This window comes from Molossus molossus, unplaced genomic scaffold, assembly GCF_014108415.1.
Source record: "Molossus molossus isolate mMolMol1 unplaced genomic scaffold, mMolMol1.p scaffold_m16_p_3, whole genome shotgun sequence".
NCBI classification, from domain to species: Eukaryota; Metazoa; Chordata; class Mammalia; order Chiroptera; family Molossidae; genus Molossus; species Molossus molossus.
This window is the reverse complement of record NW_023425366.1, coordinates 109729311-109751619: the sequence shown is the minus strand read 5'-3', so window position 1 is coordinate 109751619 and position 22309 is coordinate 109729311.

Genomic DNA, 22309 nt, shown 5'->3' with positions numbered 1-22309 from the left:
AACGTAGCATCTCCTATCACTTCTTTTTAACTTTATTTTTATTGTTAACACTATTATAGATGTTCCCACTTCCCCCTCCCTCCATCCATCCCCCATCCCCTTCCCTCTGGCCATCACCACACTGCTGTCTGTTTTATGGGTTATGCTTATATCCCTTCACCTTCTTTCATCCAGTCCCCCCTCCCCCTCCCCTCTTTTTAAACCAAGTCCGAATTCCTTAGCTGCCGATCAAGGTTTATAAGATATGGGTCCAGTCTACACTCAGGTCCAGTCTTCCCTCGGTCCTGTGCACCCATCAGAAGCTGGGCAGCCCCCATGTTTATGCTGCAAAACAGGCTCAACAGTTAGGTGAGAAAGCTCTCCAGGCAGCTGCAGTTCCGTTGCCCTAGGAGCCCTGTTGGGAGAACTCTCAAACAAATATTTCAGCCGTCAAAGTGACACTGAGAGGGAAGCCCTACATGAATAAGCGATGACAATGCTTTATCATGGGAGAACAAAGCTGACTCCCCTCCTTCCTGACACCGATTGGAAATGTTACAGCTGAGGCTGTCATTGGAAAGGGCTCAGCTTCCAGGGAGCCTTCCTGTGGTTTGTTTCACCCTCCCTGACTTCCAGGCGGGGGATGGGACTGTGCATGTGTGTGTGTGTGATGGGGGGAGGCTGCTCCCCCACCTGAGATCTGAATTCACCCCTTCACAGCCTTCCAGTAGGCGCGGCCCTGAGGTTCCAGCAGAGGCCTGTGCTCTCAGCAGTGAGCTCAGCTAAGGCTCCCTTTGGGCCCTTCCAGGCCCCGCAAGAGGTTTCCTGGGGCTGCCCTGCAGAGCTGTGTACAGCAGTGATGAAAAATGGGGCAAGGAACAGAACATGGTGGCCTTTCCCGTGGGGATGGTTCTTGCTCACACTCTGGTTTTTCATTTGTTTTGATATTTGAATTTGAAGTAAGGCCAGGAAATAGGAAAATCTGCAATTGTAATTGCTTCTTGTCCTGCTCCATTGAAAGTGAAGTTTGCAAATGAAATCGTAGGTTAGAATGGAGGCCAAACAGCAATGGACTCGGAGGTCTAGAGACCGGGTTCCAATCCAGGTCCCTCGCTTTGCAACTGGGTGACCTTGGTCCAGGTACTCACCTTTCTGAGCCTTGGTTTCCTCCATTCTGTAATAATGATACCAGTCTTTGGATTACTGGGGAGGCTTAAAAGAGATAATTCATGGCAAGTTCACCACACATAGAGGGAAGAGGCCTTTGTCGTTGTGGTTGTGTTGCACACAGCCACTGGGGAGACAGCTGGGCCACCTCCAGAGAAGGGCTTCCTCTGAAGGTCAAGTCGTACCCCGGGAACAGGGACAGAAACATCTAATCTGAAGTCAATGACTTCTTAGCCTTGATTTTTGGACACAATGCTGACAAGTGGGGTGGGCAGGCATAGGGGTGCTTTCTAGCCAAGGCACTGAAACATTCCTGTTAGAGCTGGACTAACTAGGGGATTATTGTCAGGCTACCCTCTCTGGGCCTCCGTTTCGCCATTTGCACAACGAGGACGGTAGAACTGGGATGTCTCTAAACTACCTGCATTCTTTGATACCCTGGCTCTATTCCATGAAACTCTGCTACAATGGGAACATTCTGTACCTGGGCTGCCCAAGTTGCTAACCATTTCCCAGATGGAGGTGATGAGGGCGTGAAGTGTGGTGAGCACAGCCAAGAGCTGACTCTTTAATCTTACTTAATTTTACTAAATTTAAATGTAAATAGTTCATGTGGCGAGTGGCTACCATATTGGATAGCACAGCTCCAGGATTCTGGGAATCCACATTGAGGATTCTAAGTGAACTACCATCCCTGGATGCGTCTCTCTCTGTCCATCTAGAGGTGGTGCTGAAAAGGCATGAATAAGAGCAGTTGCAACACCATCAGAGTCCAATACCTGTGAGGTCAAGGATTGTGTCTCTCTCATTATGGCTTTCTCTACAGAGCCTTGCCCAGTGGGTGGTGCATAGCTGGTGATCAAGAACATTTCACTCAGTGAATGAGTAAGTGAATGAACTTTTTCTGGATTTCTCTCTTTTCCTAACATAGGCCTGAAATTCCCCTAAGAGCAAATAACTCTGGCAGCTTTTACAAGGTAGTGCCCATAATTCATCCGTTAAAATGCAGCTACCCTGGGGAAGGTATTGCAATACAGCCATTATTGGCAGCCTACCTACATGAATCCGTCAGATTAGTGGAGTGCTAAAAGGAACAGTACAAAGGAGAAGGACTGTCTGATAGTACAGGGGATGGGAAGTCAATACTTATGGAGCCTATGGATTGCATAATGCATGTGTTTCAGAGGTATCTGGCCGAGAACCTCCGGTGGTTTGTGTACAGATGTGTGCGATTTATAGATGGGATTTATGAATTGTTAGAAAGCCTGGCTCCATAGGACAACAACAATAATAATAATAGCCACAATAGTAATAACCTCTACCAATTAGCAGCGAATGTGACCTTGAGCAAGTACTTAACCTTTTGGAATTTTCTAGTTCTGAAATGGAGATAATAATAAAAATCATATCTCAGTGGATTTTTTAATAATTAAATAAAATAGTTTTTAAAGTACTGAATGTAATACCTGAAAGATAATAGGTGCTCAACGAATACTTACTAAATGACGTCAGAGAATTGCGATTATACATTGTATAGGTCTACATATTGTGTAGGTGTTAGTAATTAGAGTAAGTGCTTTATCGATATTGCCTCCTTTCATTCTCCAGCTGAGTAGTATATTATCCTCATTTCACCGGTGGTAATGGCCTCAAAGAAGCGGAGTGTCTTCACTGAGTTCAATCAACTAGAACAGCAAATTAGCCAACGCCGAAGAATAATAGTAATGATCATACAGTGGCCTAATATGCAAAGATAACTGGAAATGAGCACAGACTCAACTTCAGGTCTGCAGCCTTCCCCCAGCGCCTGTAGGCGAGTATGTGGGGGGTTACCTTCCTTTCTGCACACAGACCAGGACTGTGTGGCTTATGAAGTTCAGCAGGGGTGCAAGGAGGCTAGTCAAGGCCTATTTTGAATGTCAAAGACTGAGATAAAGCCACTCAGGTCAGAGAATAGGTAAATAAGGATAGTTTCCCCTTCAGGTGAGCTTTCTCTATGAATTTCCTCACCCCCATCCCACCCTAGGGATGTGCCTGGTTGCAAATCTTCTCTTTTTAAATCAAATCTGGCCTGAAAAGTTGTTCAGTCTCATGTCATGAGTGATACCTCAAGGTCAGTAAAATTTAAGAAGTTGCCAGCCAGTCTGTGCCTTGATTCATGTTGTCCCAGGAGCTGGGCCACAACTGTGAGATGAGGTGTATGGGAGAGGTGTTCCCCGGTAGTCCAAGTGTATGGGAGAGATGTTCCCCAGTAGTCGAGGTGTATGGGAAAGGTATTCCCTGGCAAATGAGGTGTATGGGAGAGGTGTTCCCTGGTAGTCGAGGTGTTTTGGAGAGGTATTCCCTGGTAGTCGAGGTGTTTTGGAGAGGTGTTCCCTGGTAGTCGAGGTGTATGGGAAAGGTGTTTCCTGGTAGTTGAGGTATATGGGAGAGGTGTTCCCCGGTAGTTGAGGTATATGGGAGAGGTGTTCCCCAATAGTTGAGGTGTATGGAAGAGGTGTTCCCCAGTAGTTCAAGTGTATGGGAGAGGTGTTCCCTGGTAGTCAAGGTGTATGGAAGAGGTGTTTCCTAGTAGATGAGACATCTGAGGATCCCAGGATTGTCCTGCTATGTTTGCTTAAAAGTGTACATTCTGGAATCAAATTGGTTGGGGTCAAATCCCAGCTCTTAAACCTTAGTAAGGTCTTTTAACTTTGTCTGTTTTCTCCTTTCTAGAAGAGGATCATAATAATGCCAATATTAATGTGACAATTAAAGGACATAATCCATGGGAAACATTTAGAACAGTACCTAGCATTAAAAAAACCTGTTCAGTAAACGCTGGCTCTCCTTGTCATTTCATTTGTACCGAACACCCTTTGGAAATGAAATGCAATCAGTCTCATGGCCAGGAGTCAAGCTGGCAATGAAAGTCTGCACCCGGAGTGAGGCTAACACACTTTGTCTTCCATCTCCCCCAGGAGGCAGAATCCCCAGTCATTTTGTGGCAGACCCCAAGTTTGGCAATTGGCTCTGAATCAGAATCTTTAACTTCTTAGCATCTTTCTTGCCCCACACTGAGCCAGGCTCACTGCCTCTGGGAGTTTCTGTAGCTCAAGAGTTGGTGAAGAGCCATCTCCAGGACCCTGGCCCAGTTTCCAGCCACCTCCTGAGCATCATTCCCAAAGGAAAAATGCGAGAGAGCACAAGCTCTCGATTAGGCAGACCGGGTTCCAATCCTGACTCTGCCACTCACCAGCCATGTGACATAATTTTACCTCTTATGAAGTGCAGGGTTTCTGGTTTTTTTGTTTGTTTGTAAGAATAGTATCTACCCATCTACTAGGGTTACATAATCAGTTATGATTCTTTGCTCAGAAGCAACAGAATCTGGTTCTGAATTGCTTAAGCAAAAAGAAATTAATTACTCCTCACTGGTTTGGCTCAGCGGTTAGAGTGTAGGCCCACGGACTAGAGAGATGCAGGTTCGGTTCCTGCTATAGGTACGTACCTCAGTTGCAGTTTGGCCCTGGCCCCAGTTGGGGTTGTGTGGGAGGCAGCCACTCGATGTGTCTCTCTCACATCGATGTTTCCCTCTCTCTCTCTTCCATCCTCTCTCTCTCTCCCGCTCTATCTGAAGATAAATGCAAAAATGTCCTCGGGTGAGGATTTAAAAAAACAAAAAAGGAATGAATTAGAAGAATATGGAAGAGCCTCCAGGATAGAAAGAAAGGGAAAGTGCAAAGTATCTGGGATCTCCGAAAGGCACAAACCTCTTGATGGTTATATTAGTCAGGGTTCTCCCGAGAAATAGAACCAATAGGATCTGTCTGGCTATCTATCTATCTATCTATCTATCTATCTATCTATCTATCTATCTATCTATGATTTATTATAAGAAGTTGACTCACACAATTATGGAGGCTGAGAAGTCCCACATCCTGCCATTGGATAGCCAGAGACCAGGAAAGCTGGTGGTATAATTTTAGTCTAGCCCCTTGGTCTGAGAACAAAGAGGGACAATGATGTAAATTCCAGTCCAACGTCTTAGCTTGAAAACAGCCAGGCAGAGAGGGCAAATTCTCCCTTAATCTCACCTTTTTTTCTACACAGCCTTCATCAGATTGGATGAAACCTGCCCACACTGGGGAGGGCCATCTGCTTTACTCAGTCTACCCATTCCAATGTAAATATTATCCAGAAACACCCTTACAAACACCCAGAATAATTTTTAACCAAGTATCTGGGCACCCAGTGGCCCAGTCAAAATGACACAGAAAAGTAACCATCACAGTCCAGCTGGTGTGGCTCAGTGACTGAGCATCACTGCATACACAAGGGGGTCACTGCTTTGATTTCCAGTCAGAGCATATGTCTGGGTTGTGGGTTAAGGTCCCCAGTTGGGGGCATGTGGGGGGGGGTAGGCGATCAGTGTTTCTCATCAATGTTTCTGTCTCTCCCTTCCTCTCTCTCTAAAAAATCAATTTAAAAAAGTAACCATCACAGTGGTCTCACCCAGTGCCAACATTGGAAGAAACAAGCCTTAGTGATTTTCAGGGACCTGAGATCACTTCACGAAAGAGTCAAAGTCCCAGGCAAGAATCTTATTGGTTGATAGAAGATCACATGCTTGTCCCTACTGTAGTGGGGTAGATAGAAAAATGATCTGGTAGTAATACCCAGCACATAATACTTGTTTCATATATGTGTAGCTATTCTTACTATTTTGTCTCTTTCCTCTCCGAGCCTTATTATCAGTATAGTGAATCATCTCAGAATGTCTTTGAAACCTGGTTATCCTGAAAACAACCTCCTAAACACCCACCAGCCAAATTTGCTTCTTTCCAGCAACAATATATACAATTTAGGTGTTAAACAGTGTGATAACAATTATTCAGTTCTTGCCGTAGTTTTCACCAATTTTTAGAAATTTTGCCTCCAGGAAACACCAGGCATTATCACTCTGTGAAAGTAGTACTTCAGATTACTCTTCCCAATACACCAAGCCAGCATTCAACCGGCCCTTCTCCCTGCCCACACCCCTGGCGATACAGCCAGGTCCTAACTGGAGAGAAAGGGAGCCTGGGGGCAGGGCCTGTTGGGGGTGGGGCCTGTTGGGGGTGGGGCTGGAGCCTGTAGCTATTGATTGGCAGATAGATCAGTGAGCTCATAAAAAGACACTAGCTCTTGCCTTTCTTTGGGCCTCAATGTTGCATTTTGATACTTGCCACATCCAGCAAATTCTCAGCATACTCATAACATCATGTTCACCTATTAGCTTTGAACAAATAACTGAAAAGCTTCCACTTTTTTTTTAATCCTCACCCCAGGATATGCTTTCATTGACTTTTAGAGAGATAGGAAGGGAGGGAGAGAGAGAGAAACAGAGAGAACATCAGTGTGAGAGAGAAACACTGATCAGTTTTCTCCCATATGCACCCTGACCAGGGATCAAACCCACAACCTAGGTTTGTGGCTTGACTGGGAATCAAACCTGCAACCTTTCAGTGTACAGGACAATGCTCCAATCAACTGAGCCACCTGGCCAGGGCAAAGTTTCCACTTTGAAAGTTGTGCAAGAGGAAGAGAAACTGTCCCTTTTTCTGCCTAAATGCACTTCTGTCCCATTCTCCTCTCAAATTGAAACTGGGCCTGGAGCAGGTGACCCATGTGGCCACCACCTGGTCCCTACCACACCCCTGCAGAATCTTAGGCAGGTTGGACTAGCTTTGAGAGAGAAGAAAAGATCAACTTCTAAACAACAGCTTTCTAGTGAGCATCTGTTCTTCCCCTTGGCAATGCCAGTGTGATCCAAAGCATCCCCTACCCACATTGGCAACTTTCTTCTCTACGAGGCAGCCTGTTGCACTGGGCTCATGACTGAATGCCATGAGTTAAAATCCATGTGATAAACTGTATCATTGACCTTAGTTCTTCACCTCTCCCTCTAACCACATCTTTTATCTCATGACTTTTGTTTTCTTCTATGAAAGGCATGAAACATAATGTCCCACTTCTTTCATTCAGCCACACGACTTTCTTTAGCCAGTAGAATGAGGCAGAAGTGGCATCATGTCACTGCCGACACGATGCCTTCTGAAGCCTTGAGTGCTTCCCTTTGCTTTCCTGCATCTCTGCCAGGCCAGGAGAAGAACATGCCCAGCAGAGCACACTAGAGCAACGACACATGGAGCAGAGCAGAGCAGAGCCATGTGGCCCAGCCATCTCCCAGCTCATACCTGGCCAACCCACAAAATGTGAAGCTAAATCAATGCTGATTTTGCATCCTGTTGAGATACTGGGGATGTTTGTTACACAGAGGAATTAAAATTTTGTTTGACTTATACACCTTATTCTGCCACTTTATTCTTGTGTGGCCCTGGTTGGGTCTGTTGGGTTTTTGTTGCTGTTGTTGTTGTTGTTGTTGTTGTTGTTGTCGTTGTTAATTCTCACCCAAAGATAATCTTCCATTGATTTTTGCTTTAGGTAGAGTGGAAGGGAGGGAGCGAAGGAGAGGGGGAGGGAGGGGGGAGAGAGAGAGAGAGAGAGATTGATCAATGCAAGACAGACACATCAATTGGTTGCCTCCTGGCAACCCCAGCTCTGGAGATCAAACCTGAAATTCTGGTTCATGCCCTTGACCAGGAATCAAACCTGAAACCCTTCGGGCTGAGGACCAATGCTCTAATTACTGCACCAAATTGGCCAGGGCTGTTTCCTCAACTTTTTCATCAAAAGATTAAGCTAGAAAATTCTTAAGGGTCTTCTTAGCTCTGAAAGTATTCAATATTTTTCAAGACTCCCAATAACCCCATCAGTGAATCATCCCCTCATATCTTTGGGTGAAGCATTTATTATACTGTACTATAGAGGTTTACTGAAGTGTCTGCCTCTCCCATTCATTGTGAGATCTCTGCAGCACCTGTGTTCAACTCAGAGCTGGAACGTACTAAGTTTTCAGTTAATGTTTGTTGTAGGAATGACTGAATGGCTGAGGGACCATCCAGAGGTACATTCAGACAGGCAGCAAGTTCAATTACCTTCATTCCTAAGAGGCAATCAAGTAATTTCAGACTCACTGGACTACATGCATGCTATGCATTCTGCAGTGGTGACAACCAATCAGCAATTATTCTTTAAGTAATTTACTGTATACTTATTAAATGCACACAATGTATCAAACAACCTTTGAATTTTTACTCATCTAGTTGTATATCTAGCTATCTGGTTAACCAACTATCAAAAAGTAATACATACAAATGATTTAAAAAATAATTACTATACAAGGATATCGAGTCAAAATTAAGTCTGTCTCACTCTTTGTCTTTAATTGCCCCAGTCACCTCTTTGTCATAGTTTCTTGGATATTATAAAGATTGTAAAGATATAGATATAGATATAACCATATAAGCAAATATGTACCTATCATTCTCATTTCTACTCTTTTTTATGTGAATGGGGCATATTCCCACATTATTTTATATTTTACCTTTGTTGTTTAAACTTTCTTAAAGATAGTACTACATTTGGTACACAGAGCTCTATCTTGATATATATATATATACATATATATATATATTTTATCCTCACCTGAGGACATTTTTTTTTTCATTTTTTGTTCAGATAGAGTGGGAGGGAGAGAGAGAGAGAGAGAAACATCGACGTGAAAGGAACACATCGAGTGGCTGCCAACCTGCATGACCAACCAGGGCTGGGGACAAACTGTAATCAAGGTATGTGCCCTTAGCGGGAACCAAACCCGGTCTCTCTGGACCACAGGCCGACACTCTAACCGCTGAGCCAAACCAGCCAGGGCTTTATCTTGATGTTTTAATAGTTGTACAGTATCCCACTTTATGGATACATCATAATTTAAGCATTTCCTATTGTGGGCATCTAGTTTATTTTCAGTCTTTGGGTCAAACTCTTTTGAAAACCTTGGCTTCATCTAGGGCCTTAGGGGCTAACAGGAAGTGACATTCAAACCCATATTCCACTTGTCAAACCCGAAACCAGTATAGGATTGTATTTAGCAGATGTGCAGTTGTGGTAAAGGGGCAGCTCCCAGACCTCACCCCCTCTAACCTAGCATCCAGCATATCCCAGAAATCATAAGTCACCAAAATAAGATGACCAGTGGCCACCACAAACACTGATCACTCATAGGGAGCAATTAATTATGAAGAGGCAGAATCAAGTAAAAGCTACTGAATAGGGAGCTGGATGAAAGACTGAGACCTGATGAAAGACCAAGAAAAATCAAGGCTGCCAGAACCATCAAGAACCCCACCACCAGAGAGAGGAAGGGAATGCAGAGGGGGAGGGGAGAGTGATGCCAAGCATTGGCCCCTGGGCAGGACAGGGACCCCCAGAGGGGATTCCTGAAGGTTAACAGAGAAAGGAAAAGTTAATGGCTGAAGCAGAATCGTAAACATCTGGTGAAAAAATAGAAAACTTTTTTATAATATGATTTGTCCCTAAATGTTTTAACTTTTTTCAAAAAATAGAGAAAAAATGATTTCCCCAAAACTCTTCTTCTTCCTATGTTCTCACGTTTTTAAATACACCAAACATGATAATTTTGTGAGCAAACCACATTATACATAATGCATTACAAAGTGTCTTAAGTTCCATGAAGAGTGTCACATATTTTTTTTTTTTTTAAACAGAGGAATGTATGGATCTCAGTTTTCCCACACGGCTGCTTCATCTGCCCTCTTCCATTACAGTAAATTGTTTTCCTTTGGCTTCAACATTCTGCGAACTTTTATAACCGTAATCTCAAACTCCCTTTCCTGGATGACCTCTGCTCTCCTCCAGACAAGACCTGGACTCCACTGTTTCCCCACCTCCACTGTTCGTCACAATGTGACTTCAAGTGAGTCACTTGATTCCTCTACTCCGTGGCTCCCTATCTGGAAAATGAAAGTGGTAATATTACTTACATTGTGGCAATCATCTGGAAAGGAGGAAACTGGTTTGGGCAACGTGGGAAATGTCATCACCGTGATGGCATTGTGGATAAGTCTCAAGATCGTCCCCTAGAGGGACATCGGACGGAGACGCACACTGATCACGAACACTGCCCTCCCCGCACCCAGCAGGGAGGGTTCCGAGTCTGCCTATTCTGGTGTCATGCATATTTTATGGCTTTTGGTGTGAATGGAACTTCTGGACATCTCCCAGCAACCTCAGACTTTCCGGAGCCAAGAGCCGCATCATGCATTTGGAGGGACGAGTTGTCAAACTTTGAGAGAGACTAATCCAGGTTTCCATTCCACCTCTAACAGGTGTAGGAGAGAAGGGTGAGGGACATCAGCATGGATGTCCTGAAACAGTTACGAACAGAGGGGAAATCGCTACATAACTAGCTGGTACATAAACAACCTTGCCTTCAGGTAGCCGGCCAGCCCTCAGCAGCAGGAAGGTGTGAGGGTGGGAGTTCTGCAGTGCCCCTGCCTGCCAACATCATTTCTGCTCTGTTCTTTCTTGTTAAAACAGCTAGAACCTTGTTACGAAGGATAACAAAGGCCCCGTCTCTCAGGAAAGGTTATCTTACCTCGCTCCAAACTGTCTCTACTCTAACCACAACCATGAAAACTAAAAACATCAACATCTGTATTACGGTTTCCTGTTCTCATACTTATTCCATTTGGTTCCCCAGCCATGTTTCCATTCTTGGTTTTCAGAGGAGGAAACTGAAGGCTGGTGATCTTTGGACTTTGCAGCTGTTAATAAAAAAGACAACAGACCCCAAAGGGAGTCACCTGTGCTAGACCCAGGGTCAGCAAACAGAGATTTGAGACTTAACCTGATGGCAGGTTTAGCTTCCCAGGAAGGTAGCCTTCAGCATGGGATTACCTGGCCAGCACTTGAGAGTTAGTTCACCCAACAGGCCCCTTCTGTTCCCCTTAGGAGGGTGACCTTGTCCAAAACAATGCGTTCTTTTCTTTTTAAATCCTCACCCAAGGATATTTTTTCATTTATCTTCAGATAGAGTGGGAGGAAGAGAGAGAAAGAGAGGAGAGGGAGAGAGAGAGAGAGAGAAACGTTGATGTGAGAGAGACACATCAATTGGCTGCCTCCTGCATGATCCTGACTAGTGCCAGGGACCAAACCGCAACTGAGGTACATGCCCTTGACCGGAATTGAACCTGTGACTCTTTGGTCCATGGGCCTGTGCTCTAACTGCTCAGCCAAACTGACCGGGACAACAATGCATTCTTTGCTAATAATTTCCTTTTGTATTTAATACTCACCCAAGGATATTTTTCCATTTATTTTTTTTTTAGATAGAGTGGGAGTGAGGGAGGGAGGGAGCGAGAGAGAGAGAGACATTGATTTGAGAGAGACACATTGATTAATCACCTCCCATATGACTCCGACCGGGGCCCAGGATCAAACCTGAACCCCATGGAATTGAAGCCACGACTCTTCAGTCCTCGGACCTACACTCTAACCACTGAGCCAATCTGGCCAGGGCTAATTTCCTTTTTCCTGCCCCTTTTCCACCTTTAGAAATGTTTGCTCTCTTATAGCTCGGTGAGGCTCCTTTCCATCGCTAGGGGGTGCGGCACAATCCGTGAACCCTTGAACAAGGCCAATTTGATCTTTAAACTTAGTTGTATTTTTGTTACTTAACAAGGTCGGCTTTCAAAGTTTAATGTCAAAGTTTGCCATCAACAGTAATAGCATTCCAATCCCTTTTCTCTGCTCCTTGGGGATAGACGATTGTCACTCGTGAACAAACTGTGTTTCCACCGTCCACCCCTAGGAGGAAGAATCTGCCTCTTAGTGGCCATTGGGCCAACTGTCTACAATCTGAGCCAGTGTGGGTCCCCCACAGTCCTCGGGGGCACATCTGACTGCCGATGGGAAGCAGCAGCTCACTGCTCCTGATTTGGAATTCTAGTCCTGATGCTGCGGCATCTCCCCTGCCCTTAGCTTCACTTTCATCCTCTGTAAAATGCAGACACTAGGAATCCCTCCCTCTGGGTTTGTTGTGAAGGATCAGTGAACTGCTAGGAATATTTGTTTGCCCATGACTAGCTGAGCTAAACAAAGTAACGATCACACAGTGATTACCAGAGAGCCAGGAGCACAGTAGGTGCTCAGCAAATGGCACATGCTCACGCCTTCTACAGTAGGGCGTCCCGCCGCTGTTTTGTGTGCCAGGGACCTATGTGTTCTCAGGCTCTATGAATCCTACCTTTGGTTATGGTAACTGTTGATGCTTTTTCACTCATATCTTTTTATTCTTTCCACGGGCAAAGCTAATTCCTGAATTCTGATTCCTACACAGAGAACCCAGACGTTATGGGTCCACTTGTGTCCCACCAAAAAATACACAATGAAGTCCTAACTCCCAAATACCTCAGAAGGTAACATTCTTTGGAGACAGGATCACAGAGGTAATCAAATGAAGATGAGGTATTTAAGGTGGTCCCCCACGTGATATGACTTACGGCTGGGGTCCTTCTAGAAAGGGGAAACGTGGACGCAGACACAGGCATGCACAGAGGGATGGTGATGTGAAGACAGAGGGAAAAGATGGCCACGTGATTGAAGTGATGCATTTACAAGCGAAGGAAGGCCCAAGGCTTCCAGAAGCTACAAGAGAGGCTGGGACAGTTTCCCCTTGTGTTTTCAGAAGGAGCACAGCCCTGCAGACACCTTGAATTTGGACTTCTGGCCTCCAGAACGGTGAGGTAGTAAATTCCTGTTGTTTTGTACAGCAGCCCTAGGAAACAGATGCAACGCGAAGTGCAGATGGGCTCATCCAGGGCTTGCTGGCTTGCGAGTGAGGCCCCCTCAGGCTTCTCTCATGGCTTCTGCTCCATGACCTGGCTGATGCATGCTTCACAGCCTGGCCTTTTGAGCCCAAATCTTCTAAATTCAATCTATAGCTGCTTGCAGACACACACACACACACACACACACACACACACACCAAGTCTCTATCTCAAGTGTCAAATAAACAGAAAATAAGAAAAGGACATATTCAGATCAGAAGGGCTGACCTGTGGATAATAGCTTCCAGACCCTTGCTCAGAAACAACATGGTATCTGGGTAAGAGCTCAGATTTTGGACAGCGGTGGCATCCAGGGTAGACCCCTCTGCTCCTCAACTGCGGTATAATTGTGGACAAGTCCCTCACCTGGAAGATGAAAGTACTTATAGTATTGACTTCAGGTTGTTGTAAAGTTGGATGAGAAGCCATTAGCATAGTATCTATCACAATGCTACCTAGTGGGTACCCCTTAAAAGGTAATTATTAATAATGCAGTAGCTGTTGTGTCCTAGAGAATAGGACAGTCATACCTTTTCCCCAAAGTGTTTTCTTTCCTAATTGCAAGGCTCTTTAAAAACATTTGAAAAAGGCAGAGAGAGCACATAATTGTCTGATGTCCTCAACTACCCAGGAAGGACGGTTCAGTGGGTCTGTTTCCTTATGCAATAATGAGTGAATCACACAACACACATTTTTGCATATGAAGATGGAGCTTCTGATGAGCCAGGAGGGAAAGCACTGGAGTGGTTTGTCAAATGGCAGTGGAGGCTTAAGCACCGAGCACTCCCCCTTGACCTCACCTGCACCCTGCCCACCAGCACGATGTGGCAACAATTCTAGGAGCAAATCTGTGGAATATGGGTCATTACTTTCCACTCTGTGCCCAGGCAGACATTGCTAATCAATCATGGAATTCCCTTCCACTGAATCTGTTCACAGGGCTAGAATCTTAAGAACGCAGCCACTATCACACTGTCAAAATCAGCCTTTAGTTTGAAAGATACTTGCTATCTCTAGCTCAGGAAAAGAGAGAGGACCCCAACTGATTTATGTCTCTTCGGTGGGACAGATGAGGCAAGTCGCCCATCCACAAAATCTGATGGCCAGAGTGGGGAGGAAGAACAGGGCTTTGGGTGTGAAGAGTTAGTTGAGGTCAGAAATGACAGGATATGAAAGTAGGTGATAAATCAGACCCTAGAGAGTTAAGTCAGATACCCTGGAGAAAGACTTCAGGACAAGGAAGGATGCATGATCTTGGAGGTCCATGTTATATGGATAATAGTGATGCCAAAGAGATTATTGGGCTAGAATATAAGTACTTAATGAGCAAGTACTAGGTGCCAGGGACTCTTAGGCACTTCCATGGACATTTTCTCATTCAGTCCTCCCAATAACTCTACGAGGAAGGTAGTATCGTCTCTTTTGTACAAATGAAAATACAGAGATTCAGAAAAACTAAGAACTTTTCCAAAGCCACAGATGTGTGCTACCTGTATTTTAAGTCTTTTATATCACATCCGAGGTTCATACTTTTAGATCTTGAAGGCTTTCCAGACTACAAAATAATAATAATAATAACAACAACAATAAGGAATAAGAAAGGTATCATGAACTCTATCAGATTGCGTCAGCTGAAATTTTCACTTGATGTTGAGGACCTCAAGGTGAGATGTAATAGATAGCCAAACTGGAAAAAGACCAGAAAAGGAGGTACAAGATACCAAAGGCAACACTGGAAAGGAGGGGCTGAAGCTGTTTCTAGCAACTCTCTATTGCCAAGTCAGAGTCAACCCAGAATAAAAATCTGGCAGTGCCCCGTCCCTGGAGTGTGCACTCCTCAGTGAACAAGGTGAACGACAGACAGTGCAGTACGGTGACGTCAGGCTGCTTGGAGCTGAACCAAGGCTCCACCCCTTCCCAGTGGTGTCACTTTTAACCATATTACCTGGGGTGAGGTGTGAAGTGGTCAGATGCAATTCAAGAAATAGAAATGGGAAGAGTTCCCTGGGGAGAAACAGCATGTCATGCTGAACCCCTCAGGGAAAGCACCTGGGTGTTCATCAGGCAGAAGGAGGGGCAACTGTGGGCAGGTGTCTTTCCTGTGGTTTTCTTAGGAAGGAAAGGGAGACACAGAAGACGCAGGTTTAGGATGGGCTGTGTTTAGGGTTAGCTCTGGGGTGCAGGTGCTGTCCCAGTTTACCCGGACTGGGCAATTAGGTGGATATATCAGCCTGGAGGGTGAGAGCCCAACAATGAAGGGGTTTGGGATATGGACTTAATTATCTACTCAAGAAGGAGAACTACCTAGCTTCCAGTCAGGGCTTCAGAACTGGGTCAAGACAGCATTTTAAAAGCTATAGTAAATTAGCCTTAAACAAATGATGGAATCTTTGTACCCGTTTTCTTATCTGCAAAATGGCAATAACAGTATATACCCCATAAGATTGTGTGAAGATTACATAAGAAAATAAACATAAAGCACATAGCTGGTGCCAGAAAGAGCTCAATGAAAGTGTCTATTTTAACAAAAAATGTTATTAATAAAGTCATTTATAAAGTCCTAAGAAGGACCCTGCTTTTTACAACCAAAATTCACCATGCCCAATACCCTTTTCTAGCTAAAACGGCCCTACCCTCAGTTCCTACTCACTAGTCTGCTCTCTCCAGGGGGGCACTTCTGATTGGATATGGTGTCTGTAGCTCATCCACAGGCTGGCCAATGACCTATGAGGTCACCTGACACAAAGGCCAATTAAGTGGATGGTTATTAGCACAGCCAGTCAGATTGGCTTCCTCTGGGATATGGCCCTCAAAATATGAAGAGGGCCAGTTACATGAGTGGGGTAATGGGGTTGAGAGACGAGATGTAGAGCCATCCTTAGGGAGCCAGTGTGTGGACTCTGAGAGAGACAGGTGACGCAGGCTGTTTCCAGAACTACCTTGAATCATGACAACTTTTCTGCTTCCACTCCTAGGGTAACCATATCATTTTTCAAGTTTTGAGAATAAGAAATGGGTAATCACTTAATTTTTCATGTTTTTCCTCAGCAGATGCAAATGGGAAGTCATTCCCACATAAAACCAAAGAGAAGTCCTGTGAATGTCATTCAGCCCTATCTTTGATTGGCTTTGGGCCAGCCACACACCTTCACTGAGCCCCAGTCTCCTCATCTGCCCAACTCCAAGGCTTGGACATCCCGCAAGGCTCTGGTGCTCCTCTGAGGGTGGCCGAGGCCACTAGAGGGTGAGTCTGTGGAATCAAGTAGGAACCACAGAGAGAGGGCATCCTATTTTTTTGGACTCTGGGCAGGACTGTCTTGGTGCTTGTGCCCTGTACCCGCTGATGCCCAGAGAAGAAATAGAGATGTACTTCCAACCCAAGCAATGGAGATAAATATAGCCCCGGTTGGATTAATATCCCCAGAATTACTCATGTCTCCTTCAAAGCGAAGCAAAGATCATGTGCCACCTGACAACCACCCATCTGGCCCGAGAAGAGTTGCCATATGGACGGTTCTCGCTAATTATAGTTAAATGCTGAAGGGAGGGGTTCCAGTATGGAGCCTTGTCGGAGCAGAAGTCCCTTGGTTCCCCTTTGCCAGGAGTTCGGCAGCAGGGTTGTGAAGATACTCTCTCACACTTGCCCAGGCACATTCAGGCATGCCATCAGACTTTCCAGAATCAACTTCCTCCACCTCGGAAGCAGAGGAACAATACTCTTCCTTCTGAGTGTTAGAAAGGGTTAACAACAGTGGCCTCTCTACCAGATAAGGGGCCAGTCAAGATCCTCGACCATGGAGGAATCCATGGAAACAATGAATAGTTGAATAAATTTGCATGTGGTGGTTCTTACTATGAACCTGAATCCTTGTTTAGGTGTACCAAAATTTATACAAAAGATGTAAAGATACATTTTTTTGCTGGTCCCCGGCAAAAAGCACCCAATGAATATTCTGATCCCACAAAGAAAGATCCTTTGTTGAAAGCAAGTGGCAACCTAAGCATTGTTTTCTTAAAATAGTTGAAGATCACTTTCTTTCCATCCCAAGAGGATGACCAACTTGAGAGATGAGGAGTTCATTTCCTACATATGTGCCCTTGGACTATCACCAAGAGCTGTCATTTTAGCTTTAGACCAAAGGTTGGGTGGGGCATTCCATTTTGGGTGAGGGGGAGGTAGAATGTTCAACTTGTGGGGTGAACACATGCTTTCATTCTGTCGGCATTGCCTTGCCCACCCCTGACCCTGGTTCTTCAAGAACCATTAGCTCTCCCATCCACCACATCATTCAGGTCAGACTGCTTTCCCGCAGTGGCTCACACTTCCATGCCCTCAGAAGGCAGGCAGGAAATATACATAACTAACGTAGCACAGGTATAAGAACAATCACAGGACTCTCTCAGTGTTGATTAATTGACACATTTTAAAAAGAAACACTTCTCCTCTTAAACAAAGAACAACAATGAAAGCATGCTGAGAAATAACAACCGATGCCTGGCCAGAGTTTGGGAGACAATAGGGTGGGGGAAGGATGGTCATAAACTGGAAAGGATATACCCTGTTTCAAGAGAGCACCTCTAAGGAGCCAGACTATGGGTACCATTTGCCAATGAAGGCCTGGTATTGCCAGATCATCGGACTTTTCCAGGAATACTCTCAACTTAGGTTAGTCATGTGAAATATTCTGATGTTTTCTTGACTCAAGCTTTAAGTAAATATTTAAAGCTTTTCTACTATTATTTTTTAAAATAGGCATGACCTTTTTCTGTCTTGGTTTAAGTGATGGTATGAGGCAAGCACTCCTTGGGGACATCTTGTCAATTTAGGAAGATATCTTATCTAAAATGATAACAACAGAGAGGAACACAGAGCTAAGAGATGATTGAAGTGGAGTCTGAGTGATGTCATTGGCACCCCTGGATCCAGCCACACCTGAAGCTTCCTTCCGATATCCCTGCACTTCCCAACTGCACAACCTAACAATTTCTTCCTCTTGCTTGAGTTAGCTGGAATTACGGTTCTTTTATTTGCAACTAAAAAATAAAATCCTAATCAATACAAGAACCTCAGGGTCCTTCATAAGTGGTTAATAACAGGATTGGACGGTATAAACATGCCACGGAACAGCTGTAGTTTGAAATGACTAGAAAGAGTGTGTTGGGGCCTGAGCACATTGCACAGAGAGAAAGCAGCTGAATCATAAAGAACCTATGATGCTTTCCCGAAAAGTTTGCCTCTTCACCCACAGGCAATAGTCAGCCAGTGAAAGTTTTGGAAAGTGACTCCAGCTCTCTCTGCCTTGGTGCTTTTCTTTGGACATTTGTCTTCTCCGCTGCAGGTCCCATCTTTCTCTGCTAGTTATTCCAGGGCAGTGGACAAGCTTCCTCCTGCGTGATGGGATGGAATGATTGAGCCGGTGTTTTCCAGGTCTCTAACATCTCCGAGCCATGTTGCAGATTCATTTGACTGGTTTGTAATCCCCAGGAGGACATCCAGCAAGCAGAAGCTCCCGGCACTTGGAATACATGATACAATAAAGCCAAAGGCATGATTATAGAAGAGCAAATGGCACAATATTTTGCTAAGCGTGTGTGGATAAGATTTATGTTAGATTTGGGAATCTGGAAATGTAATAGGTGGGAGAACTTTCATCATATTTTAGAAAGCACATGCATAATGCATGGGTGCCTTGTCTATGAAATGGCAGGGAGGGCGTGCAGCCAGAGAGAGAGAGAGAGAGAGAGAGGGGTACAGTGTGGCAGAGAGCAACGTAGTGTCACCTGTCACTCGCTGAACCTCCTCTTGCAATTTATGGGGACTGTTAGCTACTAACAATCTAAATAACTCCTTTCCATGCCAGAGACGATAACTAGTGCAGAAAATACTGGAGATCAATTCCATGTTATGACTTTTTTTTTTTAAATGGAGACACGGCAGGTGTCTGGGTGTCATGGAGTGGGAGCTAGCATGACTGAAGGGCTAGTAGGTAATTTTTTACATAATGCTTTTTTTGCTTTATTTTTCCAGAAGGGTCCCAAAGTTCATTCAAGAAGGGCCGAGATGGAGCCAGTGGAAAGAAGATAATGGGAAATTATTTTTATGTCCTAGTATCAACAGGGCTTTGGGATCAAACAGGCCTGGACTTGAATCCTGATTCCTCCATTTCTAATCTGTTATCTTGAATGAGAAACTTATCTCTCTAAGCCTGTTTCTTATGTAATGAAATGGAGACAATAATAACAGCCAAAACATCACACAGTTGTTGCCCAAAGTATACGTTTCCATTTGTTTCATATTTTAAACGTATTCAGGTAAGAATTCACAAATAATAGACATAATAGTTTTTATCCCTTTGGGGTGTGTGTGTGAGTGTGTGTGAGTGTGTGTGTGTGTGTGTGTGTGTAGAGAGAGAGAGAGAGAGAGAGAAAGAATATGAATAGCATGATATTTAACTGCCTGGACCCTGAGGCCAGCCCATCGGAGTTTAAGTTAATGGCTCTGCTATTTATGCAACCTGGTCAAATTACTTAATTTCTCAGTTGTCTCCATTACCCATATGTAAAAGTGTTGATGACTTTACCACTTCATCTCATAGGTTGTTAAGGTTAAATGAATGATGATATGGAAAGCGCTTAGAACCGTACCTGGCACATAGTGTGCTATATGTCTTAGCTCTCAGTTGTATTTGTATTATAAATTGAACACTGCTATTATTTTTGTTAAAAACGGTAATGATAATAATTACTCATTTGGTGTAGAGGATTATGACATTTGGGGAGGAACATGATGAAGGGTATATAGACGTTGAAGTTATTCCTGGCTTCAAATATGTTCAACCTTCATTTTTACTTTTATAAAATGGAGATGATGTCTATCTCTTGGGGTTAAAATGACACTGCAATGAGTTTGTGGTGTGCCAGCCCAGGACACGATGGCTGCTGCCAACACTGCCCACTTTACAGAGCAGGAAGGACAGAGGAAGCCATCTGCCTGGTCAGATACACACGCAGTCTGGCCAAGTGTCTCTCCTAAAATCCTGTGCCCTTGTCACTCCCAGATGCTGCCTCATCTGGAGGACGTTGGGAGCATTCGGGACAGTGGTGGTCTTTGGGTTTTCAGATCATGGAAAGTGATGGCACCGTGAGAATCGATGTAAAAGCTATTTGGGGGATCTATCCAGTTCATGTTTTCCGAAAACTTCCTTTGGGTGGACCCTCGGCGGCTGGGTTCCTGACATATGACCCCACCTCCTGTTAGAAGATTGGACCAGGGCTGGTTCCCGATTCAAACACATCTGTGCTTCTTGTTGCTCTCGGAAGAAGCACCTGGTAAATCTGGCCTTAGACACCGCAGACCTACAGGGTCTCATCTCACCTTAAAAAAAATGTTTGTATTGATGGAGAGAAAGAGATAGAAACATCGGGGGAGAAAGAGATAGAAACATCGATGTGAGAGAGAAACATTGATCAGCTGCCTCCTGCACACCCCCCTCTGGGGATTAAGCCCAAAACCGGGGCATGTGCCCTGATCAGGAATTGAACCGGGACTTCTCAGTTCATGGGATGACACTCAATCCACTGAGCCACACTGGCTGGGCAAATTCACTATTTTTTTTTTTTTTTAATCCTCACCTGAGAATCTTTTCCCATTGATTTTTAGATAAAGTGGAAAGGTGGGAGGGAGGGAGAGAAAATCAAACTGAGAGAGACACAGTGATTGGTTGCCTCCCACATGACTCTGAGGGGCTGGGGATCCAACCTGCAACACAGGTACATACCCTTGAGCAGGAATCAAACCGACAACTCTTCGGTCTGCATGCTCATTCTCTAACCGCTGAGCCAAACCGGCCTCCTCTCATCACTTTTTAGTGCTGCAGCCACGCTGCCTTCATTGACTCTTGAGCCCACCATGGACCCTCTTGTTGTAGGGCCTTTGCACATGCTGTTCCCCCTCTGCCTGGAACATCAGAGCCTCTACTCTCCTCCTCATCTTTCCAGTATCATTCCCAAGGTTACTTTCTCAAGCAAACCCTCCCTCACCTCCCTGATGGGGTCAAATGTGTCCACTGTGGGTTTCCACTGATGCTGTGCCCTTCTGTCCTAACACTAGCCACAGTTGTATTATACATGAGTACATGCGATTGCTTCAAACATGGCCACAGATCCCAGCAGACTCCAGGCTCCTGTGGGGTGAGGTCATGTTTACTTTGGTTCACTTTTGTATCCCCAGCCCCTGGTACAATGCCTGGTCCATAATAGATGCTCAATAAATATTTGTTGAGTAGTGAATGAATAAGGACCAGGGGTGGATACAGAACTACAGAGTGAATGTCCACACACCTACTTCTGAGATGGGAGAGTTGTCCTGGTTCCCACCCCAACCCTTCTTAAAGCCCACTTGCCTTAACATCTTCTTTAGATTCTATGAAAGCCCCTCCCCACCAGCCTTCCACTGATGTTCTGTGTTTTATTTAATCTCTCGTGAGCGGGGCTCTCTTACATGCAACCCAACGGATCCTTCATGCTGCTGTCAGGAGATGGAGGACATCCCAAGGGTTTTCTTCTTCCAAGATGATTCCAAAGGAAGACAAGCAGCACAGGTAATGACAGTGAGCACAGTCTGAGCAACATAGAACATGGTTGTAGTTTTTAACCACTGTTGTTTATACTCAGCACACACCCGGCCTGACTTCTACTCCTGGTGGGGTCTTATCTTCAGTCCTTGTAACACCTTTCCTACCTTTTGTATTCATTTCCCCATTTTTAACACTCTCCTCCCACAGACTTTATGTGAGTTAATTAGTAACCTAGTCAAATGTAAAACTCTCCTTCCAGGAGATCAAACATTGAAAGCAACATCCAAGTACAGCCTAGGGAATAGAGTCAATGATATTGCAATAACTATGTATGGTGTCAGCTGGGTACTAGACCTATCGGGGGATCACTTTGTAAGTTATATAAGTGTCTAATCACTGTGTTGTACACCTGAAACTAATAGAATATTGAATGTCAACTGTAATTGAAAAATAAAAAAATTATTTAAAAAAAAATGAAAACGACGTCTAGGGATCCTATGTCACAGAGAACACTTGTTTTACCTTAAACCTTTTATTTTTATTTTTTTATTTATTTTAATTTTGTTGTTGTTGTTGTTACAGATGTTTCTCCTTTTTTACCCCATTGACACCCTCCTCCCCACCCCCCATCCCCACCCTGTCCCTGGCTTTGTTGTCCATGTCCATTGGTCATGCATACATGCATATAAGTTCTGTGGTTTATCTCTTCCCACCTCCCCACCCCCTCTTCTGAGGGATGTCAGTCTGCGCCCTACTTCCATGTTTCTGGGTCTACCGTATTCCTCAGACTGTTATGTTCATTATATTCCGTATATA